At 43.5% G+C, this 20,563-nt stretch overlaps 2 long non-coding RNA genes across 6 annotated transcripts in view; both read right to left on the bottom strand.

The window, feature by feature from the left end:
• LOC125616268 overlaps positions 1–20,563 on the bottom strand; it is a 221,012-nt gene that overhangs the window by 146,471 nt on the left and 53,978 nt on the right. The window contains exons 1-2 of one of the 5 annotated variants that reach the window (XR_007346900.1): positions 8,711–10,670; positions 4,544–4,616 (exon numbers count right to left, since the gene is read on the bottom strand). The exons of the other annotated variants lie outside the window; for them this stretch is intronic. This is a non-coding gene — a long non-coding RNA (uncharacterized LOC125616268). Of the gene's footprint in view, positions 1–4,543; positions 4,617–8,710; positions 10,671–20,563 lie in introns of those variants that run through there. 5 annotated transcript variants of the gene reach the window in all.
• Positions 13,811–20,563, bottom strand: part of LOC125616269 — a 9,788-nt gene continuing 3,035 nt past the window's right edge. Inside the window, exons 2-4 of the long non-coding RNA XR_007346904.1 lie at positions 18,824–19,197; positions 15,240–15,321; positions 13,811–15,026 (exon numbers count right to left, since the gene is read on the bottom strand). This is a non-coding gene — a long non-coding RNA (uncharacterized LOC125616269). The remainder of the gene's footprint in view (positions 15,027–15,239; positions 15,322–18,823; positions 19,198–20,563) is intronic.

Here is a 20,563-nt window from a genome sequence, read left to right as displayed (position 1 = left end):
TAGTGGCACACACCTGTAATCCCAGTGACTCAGGAGGCTGAGGCAGGAGGATCAAGAGTTCAAAGCCAGCCTCAGCAACTTAGTGAGTCCCTAAGCAACTCAGTGAGACTCTGTCTCTAAATAAAACAGAAAAAGGGCTGGGGATATGGCTCAGTGGTTAAGTGCCCCTGAGTTCAACCCCCAATACGCGGAAAAAAAAAAAAAAAAAAAAAAAAAAAAAAACCCAGACACTAATCAGAGACCATAAGTCATCTTGGGGGTAGGGACTAAGTAAGTCTCTCATTTTCCCATTCTCTATGAGCCTATAGCATGCAACATGACATTCAGTGCTGTTGAGAACAGGTAGGCAGAGGTGAAGACACGTGGCAGAGTCTGTCAATCATCCAGTCAATCTCAGTGACTGTTTGACCTTCCACAGTCAGTCCTTTGGCCGGAAGGTTTTCTAAAACACCAACATTGTCTTTGGACTGTGGGGGCTGGGTGGGGGCTAGTTAGTAAGAAACTGGTCTTTGTGTGTCTCTGAACAAGGTCATGGGGCATTTCTACCTCCAGATCTCTAAGTCCCGATCTGCTGGTTCTGCTGAAGATCCCAGATTATCCCTGGTCAGCCTTCTGGATTCTAGCATGCCGGTGGGCCCTGGCCAGCACCTCTCCTGAGGCCTGCTCATGAGGGCCCTTGGCATAAGGCACGTTTCTCCTGCCCGTTTCATGCTGCTCACTTTCCAGCAAGCCTGGGCAGTTCCTGGGTGAGCATTTCTGGCTGTTTCTCTGAACATCTAAAGCTGTATTGTTTTGGACAGGCTATCTCCAGGGACCTGTGGGGGGATACAGGAATTCTCTTCTGTCCCTAGGAGTTCAGCACAAAGTCAATTTTCAAATGCTCTAATTCTGGAATGACATTGACTATCTCTACTACAACAAAGTCCATCCCTGCAACTGCTGGAAGAGGCAAAAGCAGGAAAAGAGAGCGTGATAAAGAAAAGTGAATTTTTTTCTTCTCTTTCCTTTCTTCTTTCTTTCTTTTTTTTATTTCCCCCCTGCCTAGTTTACATCTCCTTTTCTGTTCACATAGGAAACTGTCCCTTCTCTCTTGCCATTCATATGGTCTGGCCGCAACAAGGTCTGACACTGTAATCCAGAGGTGGGTCCATGATTCACTCCTCTGTATTCCATCTCCCTAGCTAGAGAGACCATCTCAGATAAACTAGTGACTGATAAACTAGTGACTCAGGTGAAGCTAATCCAAATCATTCCTGGTACTTCTGGGAGAAATAATAGCAAGACTTAGGTGAACTGAGAATATGGCATTTAAGTCAGAAGCAACTGACAGCCTCTATGTTAACAGAGACAGAAAGGAAGAGCTGAGCAACAATGAAAGTCAGAGTTCTAAGGACATGATTTGGGCTCTTGATTCAGCCTTACCTGAAGCTTAACATCCCTTCTGAAATTTTTAGGATGGTGACCCAATGAATTTTTCTTTTTTGCTCAAGTTAGAGTCAGGTTTCCAGCACTTCTGACTCACAAGAGTCTTAATTAATAGAAGGCATGTTTATACACTCAGACTAAGTGTTTGAGACAGAAAGTTATAACTTACAAAAACTTGGAATTCCCCATCCTCAGAATGGTATTTTCTACTATCAGTTTACAGTGTACTTTTTTGGGGGAAGGGGTACAATGGATTGAACTCAGGGGCACTCCACCACTGAGACACCTTCCCTAGCCCTGTTTTGTATTTTATTTAGAGACAGGGTCCATATGAGTTGCTTAGGGCCTCACTTTTGCTGAGGCTGCTTGGAACTCGTGATCCTCCTGCCTCAGCCTCCCGAGCCTCTGGGATTACAAGTGTGCACTATCAACCCAGCACTGGTACTTCTTTTTGACACTTTCTCCAGTCCTAAGCAGACATGGGGGTAATCAGCTACTTCCTTGTGGGGAACCTTTCCAGACGCAGACAGATTAGAAACAATGTGGATTCATGAATTTTAATGCAGGAGGAGCAACCTCCACTGAGAGACAGCATCTATTTGTCCTTTGCAGATTTTTCCTATAAAGATCATGGAATATACAAAGCTAGAAGAAACCTCAGGCCATTTGGTTTGAGCTCCCCAATTTCATGGAGGAGGAAACTGAGGCCCACAGACAGAATGTTCCCAGAGCTGCATACGGGATTGCCAGCCAAGCTAACATTAGGATGCAGGACTCCTGCCCTCTGCTAGTCCCTGGCACAGATGTCAACCTGTATGGTTCTTCCACTGACAAGAGAGTGGGACAGTTTCCTTCAAGAAAACCGACAAGCCTGTAACTGTGAGGTACCCCACTAGGGTGGGAAGAAAGCTGGGTTTGGGGTCAGGAAAGACAGCCATGACCTTGGGAAAGTCCCGCGGTCCCGTGAGGACTCAGTTTCCTGTTTGGAAGGTGAGCAATAGAATCAGCTGTGATGACCAACTACACTTACATCTGTGCTTTCTAAACTGTGAAGTAAACTGCTCTCTGATTGGTCCACCTATCACAGTTAATTGCTTTTCAAACAGCAATTGTCAGGGCTGGGGAGTAGAAGCCACATAGAACACCTTCCTTCTGTGAAATCATAGTCACTTCAAATGTATTTTAACCTCCTGTATTGACTTGGCCAAGCAGTGATTTTTGCTTAAATATATATCTGGCTGCATTCACCAGGCACAGGGAGCAGGGGAGTGGCTGGGAAAGATGGCCCACGCCTATAATCCCAGCGGCTAGGGAGGCTGAGGCAGGAGGACCATGAGGTCAAAGCCAGCCTCAGCAATTTAGTAAGGCAGTAAGCATCTCACGAAGACCCTAAATTAAATACAAAAAAAAAAGGGCTGGGGATGTGACTTAGTGGTTGAGGGTTCCTGGGTTCAATCCCCAGTACCAAACAAAAACAAAACAAACGACAATATACCGAAAATAGCTGTGTTTTAGCCAGGTGCAGAGGTGCTCGGGGTTTGAAGCAGGAGGACTGCAAGTTCAAAACCTGCCTCAGCAACTTAGCAAGGCCTTAAGCAACTCAGTGAGACCCTGTCTCCAAATAAAATACAAAATAGGGCTGGGAGGTGGCTCAGTGGCCAAGTGCCCCTGAGTTCGATCCCTGGTATCCCCCCCCCAAAAAATTAATTAATCAAAGTTAAAAATAAAAGGGCTTGGGATCTAGCACTCCTGGGTTCAGCCCCAGTATTGCAAAAACACGCCAAAACTGCACTTTATTTTCTTACTTTAATTATAATGGGTGAATTTTGTTATTCTGTGCATTTTATGATCAATAAAATGTATCCAGACTAAAGAAAAATAGAAAATGATCAACTATATGTATTGACAAAAGAAATTTTTATTTGAGGAAAAAAATGAATCACAAATGGCTGTATTATATTGACTAATGTATGCCGTATGTGAGTAAAAGAAAAATCTAGAAGGATACACTTCAAAACATTTTAAAAAATCTGCTGAGTAGAGGGCCCAGAGATGATTTTCATTGTCTTTTTAAAGTAATTTTTACTGGAAAAATTTTAAATGCTCCTGGTTCCCAAAATTCATAGTACACAAGGAATACAAAATAAAACAACTCTCTTTCAAATCATCACATTTTTCACAATTTCCTGAGTATTTTTCCAAATTTTTCTATGCATACAGAGGCACATGGTTATCTGGGATTTTCTTTATAAATAAATCACTTAAGTACTCAAATAGAAGCACACTAAATATAGTGTTCTGCAATTTGCTTTTCTCTCTTAATTTATCATAAATACCATTCGATATCAGCACTTTTTCTTTTTTTTAGGTACCAGGGATTGAGCCCAGCAACATTTAACCACTGAGCCACACCCCAGCCCTTTTTATATTTTAGTTAGAGACAAGGTTTCACTGAGTTGCTTAGAGCTTAGGAACTTGTGATCCTCCTGCCTCTGCCTCCCCAGCCCCTAGGGTTGCAGGCATGCGCCACCATGCCCAGCCAATATCAGCACTTATAAATAAACCGATGCCGTCTTTAAATGTATGCAAATGATTCCCTTGTAAAGATATTCAATAATTCACTTAACCACTCTCCCTTTGAATGAACACTTAGATAGTTTTAATTCATTTGCCAACCTCAAACCCTGACAATATTTTCCTTTAATGTTCTTCTTTGGGGGCACCTGTATTAACTATTTCTAGATGATAGATGCCTGAAAACAAAATTGCTAGGATATAGGATATATGCATAATTATTTTCATTTCAATGTTACATGACACCTTTTTTGGGGCGGGGAGGTCTTGGGGATTGAATTCAGAGGCACCCGACCACTGAGCCACATCCCCAGCCCTATTCTGTATTTTATTTAGAGACAAGGTCTCAATTTAGAGTTGCTTAGTGCCTCGTTGTTCCTGAGGCTGGCTTTGAACTCATGATCCTCCTTCCTCAGCCTCCCAAGCTTCTAGGATTACAGGCGTGCACCACTGCACCTGGCCTCATGACACCTTTTTAAACACTAAGTTATTTTAAAATGGCATTTGAGGGGCTGGGGCTGTAGCTCAGTGGCGGAGCACTTACCTACCATGTCTGAGGCACTGAGTTCGATCATCACCACATAATCCATAAATAAAGGTAATGTGTCCATCTACAACTAAAAAAATAATAGTAAAATTTTTAAAATGGCATTTGAACATCCACAGTCTTTCCAAAGTCCTCATGAAGCTCCACTACTGTGCATTTGACCTTGAAAGAGGAGGAGCCCTGGTGCGGGACCTACTGAGACACCATGCCCAAAGGATATGTGGTTCTGCAGTTGCCAAGTTTGAGAGGATGACGGCTGGAATCTGAAACCACAGACTCCATATCCAATCCCCTTTATCATGCCAGGGAATCTCAGAGCTCTTTCTCAACCATGTTTGCCCATTTAATAAGGCAGCAGCAAAAACCGGCGTTGGGCTGGGGGAGGGGGGGATGTGCTTCTGATATCTTTGGCATCAAAATGCCCTGAGAGATGCAGAATGGTCAAAACCCCATAAAACTGTCACAGCCTGTTGAGAGGGGCATGGCAGTCTTGACAGAGGCTGAGATGAGAAGAGGCACATTTTCCCAAAAGGGCCAAGGGAGAAAGGGTTGGATGGGAGTCCCTCAGAGCTTCGTTGCTCAGACAGAAGAGCCTACATGATTCTAGAATCTGCTCACCAAGCCGAGCTAGCGAGCCAGGGCTGGAGCGCAATGGAGGGTGGACAGCTCTCCTTGCAGCTGGTGTCTTCAAGAAATCTGCTCATTGTGTGTTCAGGGATAACATCAGGAAAGGGCATTAAAACAACTGTCCAAACAGGATGAAATGAAAGCATATTTGGCAACAGTCCTCAGAGGACAGGAGAGCAAATATTGGCAACTTTCCTCAAATGGCAGGAGATGAGTTTGCTCAGAGCACCCAGAGGCTGGCTCACAATAGCATGAGCCGACTAATTATTTTCTACTCCTTGTTCTGTTTCTTAGACCAATAACCCTTTTTTCAGTTTGTTTAAAAATCTAGTGCTTTGCTTTGTGATCGCACCTCTGAAGACTGCTTGGTTTGCAGCGTTGACTGGCGAGTCCAGAAACCAATGTGAGAAAATTGAGTCCCATGAGGAAAAAACGCAGATATTAGATTAGGTTCATTTAGAAGTCAGAGCAGGAGAGGGTAAAGGGGTTTGAAAACAACTGACTGAATGAAGAGCTTCATGTTCTGTGTTCTAAGCTGTAGGGTACAGGAGACATTAGCAACATGTGAGATTTAAATTTAAAGTGTCCTGGGCACGGTGGTGCACGCCTGTAATCCCAGAGGCTCTGGAGGCTGAGGCAGGAGGATTGTGAGTTCAAAGTTAGCCTCAGCAACTTATAGAGGCCCTAAGCAACTCAGAGAGACCCTGTCTTTAAATAAAATATATAAAAGGGCTGCAGATGTGGCTCAGTGGTTAAGTGCCCCTGAGTTCAATCCATGGTACAAAAAAAAAAAAAAGAAGAAGAAGAAGATGATGATGATAATACCAAAATCTGAAGCTTCCATAACAAAGTATGGCAGTCTCGGTGACTTATTCTCTCAGAGTTCTGATACTAGAAGTCAACTGAGGAAGGATCTCTCTAGGCTCTCTCTTGGCGTGTCCATGATGATCTTCTCCTGTGGCTCCTGGAACTCTTCCCTCTATGTGAGTCTCTATGTCCAAGTTTCCTCTTTTTACAAGGACACCCTTCATGGAGGTTGAGGGGGCCACTTACAACCTCCTTTGAACTTCATCACCTCTGTAGAGTCCTTAACTCCAAGTACGACTGAGGTTCCAGCACTTAGGATCTCAACCAGGTCACATTAATGTTTAGTGGTCATGAATATAACCCTTAAGAATATAATGACTATCAACCAGGACGGCAGGTCCTGAAGTCTCTCTCCTTACTACTATCTGCATTCCTGGGATAGTTCCTTCATCTCTCCATCTTCCCAAAGACTTCCTTTGTGACACGGAACTATTTTCTCTTATTCTATCATCCTGCATTGGAGGTACCCAGAGCAGAGCAGAAGCACAGGGTGAACTGAGACCATTACATTCAGCAATCACTGCATACCTTGTTTCTTGAGGAAAGCAGGGTGCTAGAGGTCAAGGACACAGAAATGGGCCTGGAAGTGCCCTTGACCTCAAGAAGCTCCCAGTCTGGTGGACCCTAGGTGTCAGTTTTTTGTTTTGTGTTTACTTTTAATTTGCAAAGAAAGCCAGCTTAGAGGTGCAGGCCTGTTATCCCAGCTGCTGGGGAGGATGAGGCAGGAGGATCATGAGTTCAAATCCAGCCTCAGCAACTTAGCAAGGCCAGGAGCAACTTGGAGAGACCCTGGCTGGAAATACAAAATAAAAGGGGACTGGGGATGAGGCTCACTGGTTAAGCACTCCTGAGTTCAGTCTCTGGTACCAAAATAATAATAATAATAATAATAATAATAATAATAATAATAATTTTAAAAACAATAATCTGTAAAAAAAAGAAAAAAGGTCAATTCAGTAACTGGGAACTGGGCACATGTTCACTCTTCTCAGTCTTAATGCATAGATTTGGATGATTTTTAAGCCTTCTGGGATCAAATAAAATGACAACCACTCAATAGTAAATTTGGGAAGCGAACTAATCGACCACCTATCAGCTGCTTGCTTTACCTCCCCATCATCCCCCCGTAAATACTCAAGCCAAACCCAAGAGCAAAAAGCAAGAGAAAAAAAAAATACAGCTACTTCAACAGTGACATTTTGGAGAATTTCTTTTCTTTTTTCTTTTTTTTTTTTGGAGGGGAGTGGCTACTGAGGATTGAACCCAGGACTCAGTGGGGGACTCAACTGCTGAGCCACATCCCCAGCCCTATTTTGTATTTTATTTAGAGACTTGTTGTCACTTTTGCTGAGGCTGGCTTTGAACTCAGGATCCCCCTCTCTCAGCCTCCCCAGTGGCTGGGATTATAGGTGTATGACATTTCGCCCTACTGAGAATTTCTCGATTTTTAAAAAAGCTTTGTATCCAAGCCTAGTGGCATCACCTATACCCAAAATGACACTGAACATTACTTTACAAAGGCACCTTCCATGGACTTACAAGCTGAGTAGCCTGTATCTATATGAACAATCATGGTTATACAGTGGGAGTCTGGGTTTAATGGCCAGTCTGAGGCAGACACAAAAATAAGAACAGAATAACTGTTGGAAAAGATCAAGATTGGCTTCAGAGCTGGGAAGGCTGAAATTTGCTTTGGATCTGTCTGAGGACTGCGGAACAGAAGATAAGGAATCTGTGTCTTAGTTACAGACTTGAAGGTAAATTGGACCCATTAAAGGATAATTGGGGAAATAATGTTGACCGTGATAATGCTAATGCAGCCCTAGCAGCACTCCACGCTGACCTTGGCCGGATTTGGGTTCCCGCCAGCCCCCTCAAGCCCAACCATTTAGCTTTCACTAGCTTTCAACTGCAGATCACCGTCTGTGTTCCTTCTCTGAGCTGAAGGGCAGGCTCCTACCTCCAAAGTGAGTAAATAAACATGACCGTGAGCCCTTCCATAGATGCCCACCCATGGTTCCTGGGAAGGCTTTGGACCAGTCTCTTGAGAACTGCAGACAGATTTAAGGGGGCCTTTGCCATTTACTGGAAAATCCATGTTGAACAGGAAGACTTATTGGGGCCAGTGATTCTAAAACAATAAACACAAAATACACTGGAGTCAAGACCCATCCCACACAAAACCACCTGGCAGGTTGTCGAGCAAATCTAAACACACACGCTTCCAAAGGAAAAGCACAGAAAAAAAGACACCACGCTCTTGTCATCCCTCCCAACTGTTCATAAACACTCTTCCTGCCAAGCTGCAGTTTTAGCTCAATTTCGTGCAGAATTTTTACATTTATCTGGAAATAAAAACAACAAAAAAATTTTTATACCTTATTTTTGGGGTTGGGGGTTTATCGGGGATTGAACTCAGGAGCACTTAACCACTGAGCCATATCCCCAGCCCTATTTTGTACTTTATTCGGAGACAGGGTCTCACTGAGTTGCTTAGGGCCTCACTTTTGTTAAAGCTGACCTTAAACTTGTGATCCTCCTGCCTCAGCCTCCCAATCTGCTGGGATTACAGGCTTGCACCACCACACCCGGCCTTTTTTTTTTTTTTTAACCTTTTATCAGTGCAAACAGACAAATGTAGGGTCATTTTTTTTCTGCCTAGGAACACACCTGGATCAGAAGGTTGGAAGTCATCTGCGCTTCAGTCCTCTCGTATTGCAGAAATATGGCGCAACCCTGGAGATCTCCGATAAGGGAGAGCACAGCCTTTCCCCCTGGTCATCTTCCTTCTCCATTCCTGATGTTCATTTTTTCCCTTTGTAAGACTTTTGTCTGAGGTTGCATTTCAAAGCAGATAACTGCTCACCGCACACGTGGCTTCTCCTCAGTGAAACACACCCCTTCTGGTGGTACTTGCCAATAATTTCTGGATCCATTGAGGGCTGATCTCATCCTTCTCCTCCCTTCAGCACCCATCAAAATAATGGATGGTGGAGCTTCTCCCTGGCGATGCTGGCACAAACAGCAACGTGCGATGGCAGGGATTCTTTGTTTCTGATTAATAGGTATTCTGGGTTTTTTTTTTTTTTTTAGATTAGGAGGGAAGCAGGCGTCTGAGGGGAAAATAGGGGGGCCTTCTGGATCGTGGTGGATGGGGTTGCTCTAGTTTGCTTTCTCTTGCTGTTGACCCAAGGATTGGACAACTGGGCTTTCAAGTGCCTACACTCGGGTCCCACGGGCTGGACTGAATTCTTGTTCAGCTAAGAGGGAAGGTCACTTAAACTCTTTGCTTCAGTTTCCTCCTCTGGGATGCAAGAATGACCACAGTCCGCATCTCACAGGGATGGTGGGACACCTAAATGCCACAAAGCTGATACCCATAGACCACTCTGCCCATCTGATGGTGCTGGCATAAGTTCTTAGCACCCCTCAGGAAACCGGTCAGTTCTCAAAGTAAGTTCTTGAGTCCAGCACAGTGAACCGGATACCAAGAGGCAGAGAGAGAAGAGATTCCGGTTGGTCAAGGACACAGGAGATGTTCTCAAGTATTCAGGCAGACATAATTAAGGGAGGCCTTGGAAACCGACACTAAAAGTGACACTGGTGCCAAAAAAAAGTTCCTAGACCCCATTCTTGACCTAATAAACCAGAAATTAGGGAAGAGAGGTTAAGACTTGGTGTTTTAACAAGCCCTCCAGGTGAATGTGATGTACATTAAAGTTAGGGGGAACAGTTTTCTTTTCCCTTACACTGAAATTCCTTTTAAAAAAAAATCCTCACTTTTGCAATCCTACAGCTGGTGGGATGAGCCTGAGCCATCCTTGGAAGGAAGTGTTTCCAATAAGTATAAGCAAGCTAAGTCTTGTGTGTGTACATGCAAGAATTTATTTGGTTCTCTATGGGCATTTAAATCAAAATAATTAGTCATCCTGTTGTGAAAGGTCTTTTTGTGTGTATGTGGGTATCTGGGATTGAACTCAGGGGCACTCGTCCACTGAGCCACATCCAGCTCTATTTTGTGTTTAATCTAGAGACAGGGTCTCACTGAGTTGCTTAAGGCCTCACTTTTGCTGAGGCTGGCTTTGAACTTGCAATCCTCCTGCCTCAGCCTCCCAAGTTGCTGGGATTACAGGTGTGCACTACCACACCCGCCTACATTTTGATTTTTCTTCACATACATTTCTGAAACTAAGACGCAACCTACAATCACTATATACATTTAAGGTAAAATTTGTTTTGTCTTTATCCCCCCCAACACAAGGTGATGGTAAATAAAAGACAGAGCATATGATTCATGATGACCTGAAGAAATGACACAGAGTTGATGGTCAGGAGTATAACTCTCTATTCTCGTTTTAATAACATTTTATACTTTGCATTTTTCCTCACTGAAGCAGAATTAATGGTTCAGTTCTTTTCTTTTCCACTACGCAATGAGCTGCTTTTAGCACAGAACTGAATCATTCATTTATTAATTCATTTCCTGCCCCCTCCAGCAAATGCTACCAACAAGGATCTGGCCCATAGTAGGTACCAAATATTTGTTGAGTTAATGGAGGAATATATAAATATGATAAATACATAAGCTTATATATAAGTTCATATATAAACTTACACATTTATTATATCTATGTATTTAATTCTATATCTATATGTTTAAATAATATATGCATAATACAACATTATATAATATACATTTAAATAATAATAAATAATATTAAAAATGTGACTCAAGAACGATGTCCTTTTAAAATGCCTTTAAAATATATATATTATGCTGGGTGTGGGGGCGCACACCTGTAAGTAAGTCCCAGCAGCTCAGGAGGCTGAGGCAGGAGGATCAAAAGTTCAAAGCCAGCCTCAGCAACTTGGTGAGGCCCTGAGAAACTTAGCAAGACACTGTCTTAAAAAATAAAATGGGCTGGGGATGTGGTTCAGTGGTTAAGCACCCCTAAGTTCAATCCTAGGGGCCAAAAAAATTATATATATATATATATATATGATCGTTATGTTTATAAATCTATAAATAAAATCATTACCATTACATTTATATTTTTTTCACATATATATGTATTATATGTATATAGGCTGAAAATATAATACCCAACATTTTTTAAGTCCTAACATAGGCCCAAGCTCTACGCTAAGAGCTTCTCATGCAGTGTCTCATTGATTTGCCTATGCGCTGTCAACTGACAGCCTCATTCCCTCCTTTTTCAAGCATGCACACCGAGATCAGAGATTTTTTGCCCCGAAGTAGCCAGCTTGTAAGTAGAACAGCCATTCCTCCACTCTGGCCCAGCTGGCTCCACAGCTGGTCCTGCTAGCCACTGGAGTGAAACAGACCCATTCCAGACCTAAGATTCAACACCTTGGTAGAAGCTGCTCTGGAAGTCCAGCCTTTGCGCCTGCCCACTTCCATTCCTTTGGTAGCAAGGAAGGGGTCTGGCTGCTGGGTCAAGGAGGACTTCCTGGTGAGGCCTAGCTCCTCTTCCATTCCTTTGTTGCCCAAGGACCCAGCTCAGGAAATGATGCTTATAGTAATAGAACTATCCAGGGGATCTCTTTTATCCTGCTTCCAGTGGGTGAGGGTCATCTGCATATTTCAACTCTGAATGCAGGAATGCATTCCTGCTCAATCACACATCTCTTTTTCTTTGGAACAAAAAGTGGAAAGAATTATACGACACAGTCATGAGATCATGATGGGGAATATTCAGTCTAGATAAAAGTGGGGAGGTACCCTTATCTGTTTAGATTACATATCAAATCACACTCCCTGAGACATGCTGCGTTGGGAACCACTGCTTATTTCCTAATACTTTTCTCCTCTTCTCTCAAACTAAGAACTAGCTCAGTACCTGTACAACGAAAACAGAAGCCACTTCTCAGAGTTGGGGTCACAGAGTTGGGGCCCTACACAGCCTCAGTTCAGACCAATAATCCACAAATACGAAATACCATATGTTAGTTCTATTAAGCTTTCTTCAGTCTGCTGCCATGATTTCTTTGTGCCACCTTTTTTATCTCTTCTGTCCTGGTGGCTGGAATTTTAATGTGGTAGCTGGAGGGGAAGTTGCTATTATGGTGTGGCTGTGAGGTGTCCCCCAAAAGCTCACATGTGAGACAGTGCAAGAAGGTCCAGAGGAGACATGACTGGGTTGTGAGATCCTTAACCCACCAGTGAATGAACCCCTGATGGGATTAACTGGCTGGTGGCTGGAGGCAGGTGGGGGTGACTGGAGGAGGGGCATTGGGGGCGTGGCTTTGGGGTCTCTATTTGTCTCTGGAGAGTGGAGTCTCTCTGCTTTCTGATCACCATGTGAGCTGCTTCCCTCCACCACACTCTTCCCCCATGATGTCCTGCCTCACCTTGAGCCCCAAAGAATGGAGTCTGCTATCTATGGACTGAGACCTCTGAAACCATGAGCCCTAAATAAAATTTTCTTCCTCTACCATTGTTCTGGTCAGGTCTTTTGGTCACAGCAGCAAAAACGCTAACTGAAAGAGTCGTCATCTTGGACCATGGTAATTCTGGGAATGGAAGCTACACACAGTGGAATGAGGTAGAACAACCCTGGTCCCTGGAATCTTTCAAGCGTAGAACCTTTTTAACAACTTTACACTATCTACCTCCAGATTCTGACCTGAGAGAGAAATAGGCTTATCTGGTATAAGCTGTTGTTAGCAGTTTCATAGTTTAAGTCAAATCTAACCTTAGCCGACTCAATGCCAATGGCAACCTATAATCCCCTGATAGTAATGTGGTAGGGTGATGGCTGCCTACCAGTTTGAATGTGGAAGCTACACCAGCTTCAGGGATCCATTTATCTGCCTTTTAAGACACAGATATTTGATACAAGGGCTACTTGGGATTATGATGGATAAAGTGGCTATTTCTTGACGGCTGAGGATGTATGTAATCAATAGATAAATAAGGAAAACGCCCAGGCAAAGATTCAATGGGCAGTTCAGCTGCCAAGTAAAAGCCAAAAATGACAGTCACCTAGGAACTTGGAAAATCAGTTAACAAATGAAACGTTACAAGCAATAGTCCAATCAGAAGTGAAACATGGAAGCAAGCTTGGGTTGGCCCTTGAGATCTATCTAGAACAACACTTGTCTGAAACTTGAAAAGTCAGCAAGTGGGGGAGCTTACCACCTGATTCCTCGTTCTGCCCCACCCATTCTCCACCAGAGCAGTTCTCTAAGGAGGGGTCCTGTGGAAAGTGCAGATGAGGCCTCCCTGACCTAGGAGGGGCCCAAGACTCTGTCTCTCTTACAGTTTTTTCCTGCTGCATAATAATTGTACATATTTCTGGGTACAAGATGATAATTCAACCCATGTATACAATGTATAATGATCAAGTCAGGATATTCAACACTTCCATCTCATTTATCATATCTTTGTGCTTGAATCCTAAGAACTTTTCTTCCCTAGTTCTTTATAAAAATATCAGCTTTTCAAACTATATAGTCATCCTATTGTGTCTTAGGATAGTAGCTCTTACTCTCCCATATAGCTGTGCCTATTTTTCAACCACCCTTTATCCCCCTTTCCCACCCACTTCTCTTTCCCAATCTCTAGTGACCTGTGTTCTACATTCTTCTGTGAGATCAAGTTTTTACGCTTCTACTTGTAAGAACATTCAGTATTTGTCTTTCTGTGGCCAACTTATTTCACTGAACCTAATGTCAGTCAGATCCATCCCTTTTTTTCCACAAATGATAGTAGTTCATCTATTTTAATGGCTGAGTAATATTCCCTTCTACATAGAGGCCATTTTTCTTTATTGTCTTTATCGAATTATCCACAGATGGATACCACTGTCTTGACTATTGTGAAGAGGGTACTGCAATAAACACAGGGATGCAGGTGTCTCTTTGGTAGGCTGATTTCATTTCCTTTGGAAACAGACCCAGAAATGGGACAGCTGGGTCATACAGTGGTGCCATTTTTAGTTGTCCGAGGAGTTTCCATATTGTTTTCCATGATGGCTGTGCTGACTTATATTCTCACCAACAGTCTGAGACTCTGCCTTTCTAACAAGCTCAGAGATGATGCTTGTCCATGGATGGGCCATGAATGGGCCACACTTTAGTACAAAGAATCCACACAACACCAAAGAAGCTCTCCAGAACCTAAATCAGACCATATCCGTCCTCTGCTTGAAACCTTGCAGTGACTTCCCATTGGATTTAGAGTAAAACCCAAACTCTCTACGGTATCTCCTGAGACCCATCATGATCTGGCCCTCGTCACTGGCCAAATTGCCACCCCCATTCCTTGTCCACCCTCCTCCAGCCACAGTGGATTTATTTCTAGCTCAAGACATGCCATTCTTATGACCTCGCTTTATTTCATGATCATAGGACTGTCAATCTCAGGAATACCTACAAAGTCCAAACCCGGGGGATATAGCAAGTTTCTGGAATTTTACAGTGTCTGCTACAGAGGACTTTATACAAAGGAATGCTAAGAGCTGAAGGCAGGACCACAAAATTAGCAAGAGTCATTGATCCTGGGGCACAACAGCCTGGTGGACAAGAGGAACTTGAGGACAGAGTGATAATGCCATTATCTGCTGCACATATGCACAGCCCAGAGCCCAGAGGACTGACTCCAATTTAAGGCGATCCCTGGAGCAAATAGCTCTAGAGCCACACTCCTAGCCCGGGACGAGCAGATGGTTCATCCCTGGCATGTCTGACAGACCAAAAGCCCATGATGACACTGGGCTTGGCCTGGGCAGTTGGGCCCCAACTTGGCCTTCGGTGAAGTGCAAGCCTTTAGTTTCCAGGGACATGCTTTCATGAGACTCCTTGTTTGAGTCAGCCTTTTGCTGCTGTGACAAAAAGACTCGACCAGAGCAATGGCACAAGAGGTGGAGTTGATTTGGGGCTCACAGTTTCCGAGGTCTCAGTCCATAGACAGCAGGCTCCATTCCTCGGGGCTCCAGGGGAGGCAGGACATCATGGAGGAAGACTGTGGTGGAGGGAAGCAGCTTACATGGTGATCAGGAAGCAGAGAGACTCCACTCTCCAGAGACAAATAGAGACCCCCAAAGCCACGCCCCCAATGCCCCCTCCTCCAGCCACACCCCCCGCCCAGTTAATCCCATCAGGGGTTCATTCACTGGTTGGGTTAAGGCTCTCACAACCCAGTCATTTCTCCTCTGGACCTTCCTGCATATCTCACCTGTGAGCTTCTGGGGGATACCCCACATCCAAAGGAATGACATTGATCATTTCGGTGGCAAAGGAAACTGAACACAGGGTTCCTGTGATGAGATAAATCTGAGTGAGACATGGTTCCCCAAAGAAGGCCTTCTGATTCGCATGCACCCCGTCTTTCTCCCCACCCCCACTGTAAAGCGACAAAGCCCAAACACAACCGCACAGCCCAGAAGGACTGCTGGCTCCTGCCATGAAAAACAACCATTCCGTGTTTTCTTTTAACTCACCCCATTCCCTCCCCAAGGGTAGAAATAAAACATTTTGAAGGTCTGAGAACATTCAAAACAAGCCATCATTTAGAAGCAACGGCTGCTTGGGCTCTGCACATAAATAAAAATCCATACCAAACCAAGGCACGTTTATAAGGTCTGCGTGAAGACTTGGCCTTTTCTCTATAAATGTCCAGAAAGATGAATTAAGAGCAGGATGACTCATCCGTCTAGATTGATTAAACGTATATTTAAGGGTCAGACTGGAAACAATGTTCAGATGCATTAACATACAATTTGCCCACGGTGATTAGCCTATTTATTTTACTTGCTGACGATCTTTCTAGAATTAAGTCATCGTGAATCAATGTCTGGAAGGAAAGACGGGACCACCCAACTCCCCATCTCTGAAGCCATCTTCTCTTGCAATATTAGCCTTCTTCTCCCAAATTTTCAAGCTCCTTTAAAATCTGGGATGGGAATAGAGAGAACCCAGGCCTCAGGGAATGCCACTAAAAGCAAGTCCCACACTCAGATCTCTGTCTCCTCCGCCACCCCATCCCTAGCCCTTGGGCAATGTCCGTGCCCTCTCTGAACTTCTTTCTTCTTTTTTTAACACTGACCATCTGCAGCAGAGCACATTTTCTGATAACCTTTTGGGAATAATAGACTCTTTCCCAAAAACAAAGCATTTGATTATGTGCTGGGGGTGGGGGGCTAAAGAACAGTCCCAACCTCATGAGGCTGTGTCTCATGCTTTGTTAATTGATATTTACTTGTTATTTGTTAACTAATTAATAATATTCACAAGGAGTCTGGGATGTAAGGATGTACATTCTCTCTCATAGGTTAGGGAAACTGGTACTCAGAATTGGAAAACCTTGCTGGGCATGGTGGTGCATACCTGCAATCCCAGTGGCTCTAGAGGCTGAGGCAGAAGGATCATGAGTTCAAAGCCAGCCTCAGCAAAAAGGAGGCCCTAAGCAACTCAGTGAGACCCTGTCTCTAAATAAAATGCAAACTAGGGCTGGGGATGGGGCTCAGAGGTCGAGTGCCCCTGAGTTCAATCCCTGGTACCCTCCACCCCCAAAAAAGGAAAATGAAATGGAAACCCTTGGCTGTTTATGCAGCTACAGGAAGGAAATCAAGCTTCCACACCCAGGTAATTGGCAGTATGAAGCCTATACTCTAAGCTCTGTTGCATGTTGTCTCACAAATGTCACACTGTATCTGGGCCAGTTCTGCTTCTCTGAGGCAGGCATCCTATGTCTGCAGGTAAAAACCAAGTCCCACCACCGTCCTCGTCCCTGGTGGCAAATCACAACCAGCTAGGCCCCAGATGCACATTTATACACTGTTAGAAACTCTAGGTGTGCTGGTGATTTTCCTTCGGCTATTCTCTGGTTATGGTGGCCAATTCTCAAACTTTAAGCTGTGTTTATTAATATAACTCCAAGGAGCTTTTTAAAAAGCTGATCATACTTCCAGACTGACTGCATGGTTCTAAAATGAGCCTACCAATGGAGCTCTAAAGAAAACAAGGTACTTTGGGTAGAAAGTAAAAGAAACCAGGACCCAGTCTCCCTGGTCAAAGTGGGGCTGAATGAGGCCAGGTACAGGCATGGGCCTCCCATCTTCACACCGCCACTGTTCTGGGGCCTCAGGTCCTATTCCTGTAAGAAGAGCTAACTTACAAGGTCGTGGAGAATATTAAAGGGGACAATGAAGACAAGGCAAGAAGTACAGTGACCATCACATAACATAAACTCAACCACTGAGAACCATCACTGTCATCAGTCTCTACTGGAAGTTCCGTAGGACTTAGTAAGAATGACAGTCATGGCTGCCACACATAGGAGGCCGACTATTCTAAGTGCTGTGTATCTCTCATCTACCCAGAGAGCAGGATATTCTTCCAGCAGGAATTCTACTATATCCCTAGAGTCTACCATTTTGCCTGATATTTTGTTAGGCATCTCACACATTTATGTGGAATGGTACTTTTGATGATAACTATGAAGCATGCCACTTTTTTTTAAGGATCAGAGGTTGTAGAATAAAACTATTGAAGATCACGGTTTTCATGATGTGAAAGGGATTTAGACAATTCTAGAAAAGTACTAGCCACTGTTTCCTCAGGTCACTCACTATAATGTGGGAACCAGGAGAATGTTTAGCAGTCCCAGTTTCTAGAACATTCTTCCCCCCCAAAAAAAAAAATTTCAATATCCCCTTCTATTATTTACAATCGTTCTACTTTAACAGGTTTTCTGTGAAGATAATGCTCAGGGGCAGAATGATAATTACGACATTTTCATTTAGCTTTCTCCGCTGTGGATTTAATAATATTAGCAGCTTCAAATTTTTCCCATAAAAAACTATTAATTTTCATTGCTTTCATGCTTCTCCAAATGACTCATATCTTAGTTCTTATGTTACATCTTATATGAAAATAAAGGAAGTTTGAGGTTTGTATTCTAACCTTTGTTCTCCAAAGACAAAAAATTAAAATGAAAACAGAAACCAGGTCTGTATTATTTACAAAGTAAGGAATAAAATTAGGGTTCAGGGAATGATCATTTGGTCTCAGTCTACCTACTTTTTATTTTATTTTACTACTACATACTCAGGGACTAGGGATATGACTCAGTGGTAGAATACATGCTGGGTATGTGGAGGGGCTGGATTTGATTCCAGTGAGATACACACACACACACACACACACACACACACACACACACAATTGGGACATGCTAAAACTTTCTACGACATTCTAGAAGTCAAAGATTATATGAAGCCTATGGTTTAGTATAAGCACCTACAGAAAGATATTAGAAATCATGTTATATTTTTACAGGCTCCCATTTCAAATATTTTAACCTGTTTTTTTCATGAGTAGACTCTTAAGTGTCATATCTATTTCCTAATTTGGGGATCAAAAAATACGGCCAACCTGCCTATGATCTATAATCTCTACATAACATTGCCAATATCAGAAGGAAACACTGATTGCAGTTTCCCTCCATAATTGCACCCTGGTCCCTTCATAAGTATTCTATCTTTTAGTCATTAAGAGATATTTATGAGTAGGTACTGCTTTTCTCCCATTGTACAGATGAGGATGTTGAGGCTCATTAACTCACACAGACTCAGCCGGCCACTAGGTGGCAAGGCAAGGGCTCTCACATTGGGTGTGGCATATGCTCCAAGCTCTATGCATCCTGCTGCAGGCTCTGGGAGCACGGGCTTTGGGGTTTGGTTTGTGACTTGATCTAGCAATACACAAGCTATAGCTTCTTCATAATTACCTGATTTTGACGTGGAAAGCAGAGCCTACCTGCTGCGCTCGCAGCACTATGAAATGGATGGACCCCTTTGGAGATGACTCGGGCAGTGTTTCAGAGTGGGAATGATGATCAGGGTCCAGCCATGATGCCCTGGCAGGATGGCAGACACCACTGACCAGCCAAGCCCACTCCATCGACAGCCTCTGGGAAACTTCCTCTTCACCTGCCGGTGGGTGAAACATGTGATGCTCTTCCGGCCAACAGGGCATAAGTGAAAAGCCGAGGAGCAGGGCTTCCACCAGAACTTTTCTATGGGGTCCAGAATGCTTCTTGGGCCTTTTGCTCCTTGTCCATCTTCCTGACGGGAATATTGGATGTGACGTCCAGAGATGCCATCACTGTTTTATGTCCATGAAAATGCAAACTGAGAATAAAATGAACCCGCTAAACATGGCAGAAAGGCAGAAGGAATCAACCTAGGTCAAGTACTTTAGTCCTGGAATGTCTATCTCCAGACTTAGCATTTGTTATGTTAAAAAATGTGCCATTGCCAGATGCGATGACACGCGCCTGTAATACCAGCGCCTCAGGAGGCTGAGGCAGGAGGATCATGAGTTCAAAGCCAGCCTCAGCAACTTAGGAGGCCCTAAGCCACTCAGCGAAACTCTGTCTCTAAATAAACTATGAAAAGTGCTGGGGATGGGGCTCAGTGGTTGAGTGCCCCTGGGGTCAATCCCTGGTACCAAAAAAAAAAAAAAAAATGCCATTAATCTCCTGGCAGTTGGGCTTCTTGACACAGTTCTCTTGGAAAGACTCTTATACTTATGCCCAAGGTGACATCCACAAAAGCTTGTAACATCAAATCTTGCAAACAAGCAGAAGTTTAATGCCCATCAGTAGATAAATGGATAAACAAATAGTGACACATTCGTACCATGAGACACCACATAGCACTTAACAAGAAGTGACCTAGATGTATACAGATCCACAAGGAGAATTCTCAAAACCATGATGTAAAGGGAAATTGCTGAATGACAGGTGCTCAGCCCAACACTACTTGAATATATTTTTAAAACACATGGAACAATTCCACATGCTTTGTGGATCCATGTGCATGCACTGAATATAAAAACAATATTTGTACTGAAAGTATAAAAACAATGTTATAAAACAAACTCACCAGCTTCAGGGAGGGAAGACGGGAAGGAAAATATAAAGTGATAGAGAAGGCACTTAAACTGAACTTGTAGTTTGTTGTTTTCTTGAGACGGGGTCTTGGGTTCAACCAAACTTCATCACAGAGCGCTGTTCAGAGAATCAAGGCAGAAGCTACAAGTCCTCTTGGGGCCTAGGCTAAGAAGTCAACAGAATAATTCTGGCTGTATTCTGTTGGCCAACGTGGGTCTGTTAAGTTGTCCCAGCTGGCCTTAAACCTGTGATCCTCCTGCCTCACCCTTCTAAGTAGCTTAGATCACAGGCATGTACCACATACCCAGTGATCCAATAGGATTTGGGGTTTTTTTTTTTGGGGGGGGGAGGTTGTTTGTTTGTTTTTGGTACTGGGAATTGAATCCAGAGTTGCTTTCCCACTGAGCTACATCTCCAGATCTTTTTGATCTTTTTTTCTTTTTTTTTTTTAAGACATAGTTTCACTAAATTGCAGAGGTTGGCCTCAAATTTGCAATCCTTCTGCCTCAGCCTCCCACCACACCCAGTTGAGCCTGTAATATTTTACTTCATAAAAGTAATCTGAATCAAATAGGAGGGAAAATTGTAACATTTATTAAGCC

This window comes from Marmota marmota, unplaced genomic scaffold (genome assembly GCF_001458135.2).
Source record: "Marmota marmota marmota unplaced genomic scaffold, marMar, whole genome shotgun sequence".
Classification (NCBI taxonomy): domain Eukaryota; kingdom Metazoa; phylum Chordata; class Mammalia; order Rodentia; family Sciuridae; genus Marmota; species Marmota marmota.
This window is presented reverse-complemented; position numbering and strand designations above follow the sequence as displayed.